Source organism: Nuphar pumila, chromosome 2 (assembly GCF_984573655.1).
Source record: "Nuphar pumila chromosome 2, dmNupPumi1.hap1.1, whole genome shotgun sequence".
Lineage (NCBI taxonomy): Eukaryota > Viridiplantae > Streptophyta > Magnoliopsida > Nymphaeales > Nymphaeaceae > Nuphar > Nuphar pumila.
Window position 1 is genome coordinate 90,162,846 of NC_143250.1, and position 2,753 is coordinate 90,165,598.

The 2,753-nt window shown below is 49.4% G+C and overlaps 1 pseudogene; it reads right to left on the bottom strand.

Moving 5' to 3' along the window:
• Positions 1–1,179: 1,179 nt before the first annotated feature.
• On the bottom strand, positions 1,180–2,192 carry LOC149846043 (AT-hook motif nuclear-localized protein 28 pseudogene; annotated as a pseudogene).
• Positions 2,193–2,753: the final 561 nt, after the last annotated feature.

Below are 2,753 nucleotides of genomic sequence, written 5' to 3' on the forward strand. Positions count from 1 at the left end.
TACACAGTATAGGCAAAGGAACATTGCGCAAAGAAAGTCGGTTGAAGTACTTCAGGCAAGGCAAGCATCCAATATAACCAATCTCTACTTTTTAACATTTTTTTAATGATCAAGAGCTTCTTCGCCCTATCAGAGAAAAAAATGTAGTAGTTATAATCCCTTATCGTTGCCGTAATCACCTAACACAACTACCCTCTTACTAATCGATGCCCTCACGACCAGTGCAGCACTTGGTCACTTACTTTTCCATTTCCACTCCCCAAGACATCCTGCACATAATCCCTAAAGGGAAGGTAGAAGGAACCACAAACGAGTACAATTCAAAGATTTTAATCACCACAAGTAGGAATTACTTGATCTTATAATCTGCAATGTGATTATAAGTAATCACTTCCTTAGTCTTTCTCTAATCTACTACATCACCAAACTCTCCGCGTCCTTAACTCCACTTCCTTGAACGAAAAAGACGACGTAATGAAAGCGGATGATAATGGAGGAACAGAGTTAATATACACATCAAACTCTCTGCGAGCAGCCAGTATCCAGGCTCTCATGCCAAAAAGTAACGGAACCAATTCCATTTCCAACCAGCAGGTTGTACTGCACAGCAGATCCCAAGTACACAACAAACGTATAAAAATGAAAAGGGAGAAGGGAAAAGCAAATTACAGGCATTCCGATGAGATGCAGACGGACAGAGACGTATCCTCCCTAGTACAGGGATGGTTGGTTGGCGTCTCACCAAGGAAGAGAGAGAGAGAGAGAGAGAGAGAGAGAGAGAGAGAGAGAGAGAGAGAGAGAGAGAGAGATGGCGTGTGCATCTCTACAAAACCCTACCCGTCCAAGGCACGGCAGGAGCACCCGTCCATATTAAGCAAAAAGAAGTCCACAAAAGTACCCACCTCACCAAATCTTCAAACTCACATGAATGAATAAGAGAACTCAGGAGAAGAAGCGAAGCCAGATATAGCAAAAAAAAAAAAAAGCAAACTGGCATCCTCATCGGTGATGCGACAAGACGTTCCCCGTCGACCGGAAACCTGACACACACCCACACACACCCCTGCTCATTTCATGTTCATCCGCTCAGAATCCCCTCAGGCAGAACCCGACAATAGACCCGTGAGCATCTCTTTCCCCTTGCCCTAGACTCTGACACCCCAATTAAAAGCAGAATCATATCATCGTCATAATCAGCAACTTAATTAATAATTTCTGTGCATTTTGAACAAAAAACAAAGAGACGAAAAAGTAAAGAAACCTACAAACACCAAAAATCTCTTCTTTCTCTTCATTGCTTGCTTTGTGGTTAATTAATAAGGAGGTGGTGGTGGTGGTGGCCGAGCAGAAGGTGACCAGAATACGTCGGGCGTCAGATGGCAGCTCACGGGAGTCGGAGCAACTGCGTAAACCGACATGGCGCACGTATCCGAGACGGTGGTGGCGGTGCTGCTAGTCGGTGGCGTCTGCATCTGTTCCTCCTCCGGAATCCGGTGATAAGAAGGGCTGGCGAATGATGCAGCGACGATGATCACCGTCCCGGCGGCGAGCAATGGCCCGACGACCGACCCCCCTACGACCTGGCCCTGAGCTCCGGCGAGTGATATCGTGAAGCCGCCGGAGTTGGCGGCGGGGAGGTAGGTGGCGGAGAGGGAAAGGATGTCGAAGCGGCCGTGGAAGGTGACGGTTGCGCCGGGGGTGGTTGGCTGGCGGAGGGTGACGTTGGCGACGCTCCCGGAGCCGCTCATGACGCAGAGACCGAACTGGCGTCGCCGGACGAACTGGGCCACCCCCTCGACGACGTCGCAGCCGCTGGAGACCTCGAGGACGTGCGGCCTCATGGCGTTGTCGCTGTCCCTGGTGATGATGATGGGCGGCTTCAGCTTGTTCTTCGACCCCGGCGGCCGACCTCTGGGCTTCCGAGCCACCTCGATCGTTTCTCCATCGTTGTTGGTGGTAGCGGTGGTCGTCGTCGGCGTGAGGAGAGCGGCACCGCCTCCGATCTCGGCGACGGTGGGCTTCCTCCTCTTGGTGGTGGCGCCACTGCTCCGGCTATCGTTTTCCTCGGATGTTTGGCATTCCCGGGCGTGGTGGAGTTTGTACTGGGGCATCATCTTCGTTCCTCGCTCCACAAAATCTTTAAAAAATAAAATATTAAAAGGATTTAAAAGCGCGAGATGGGGGGAGAGAGAGAGGGTTGGACTTGGAGAGGGGATGGATGAGAGAGAGCCGTTGTTTTCTCTATTCGGTACGGGCCTGGTTTATAAATATTATTTGCTTTTTGAAAAATTTGAACGTCGAGGGGGGGGGGGGGGAATCTGTGGATGGTTGAGCTTGGAAACTAAGTTATGACACCGCCCACTTTCTCTGTCTACCTTCTGACGGCTACTTTTTATCTCTCTCTCTCTAAAGAATTTATCGCGTGTTGAGAGAGAGAGAGAGAGAGAGAGAGAGAGAGAGAGAGAGAGAGTTTGGAAAAGTATTTTCACCTTCATTTTCCTGCAAAGTGAATACATGAGCCGTGTGATCACAAATCTATGGTGAACCCAAATTTTGGTGCAGGTCTCTGGAATAGGGCAACCATGATGAGTCCGGACAAGAGCTTTGGATTTTCGAGACAAGAATGGGTTAACAATTGTGGGCTCCTTTGACGGACAAGGCCATGGTGCTCTGCTTGCACATTAAAGGCTCCTCTTTTGTAGGTACGAATAATGGAGGAAAGAACACATGCTTGAATAGTGAGGTGGGCTTTT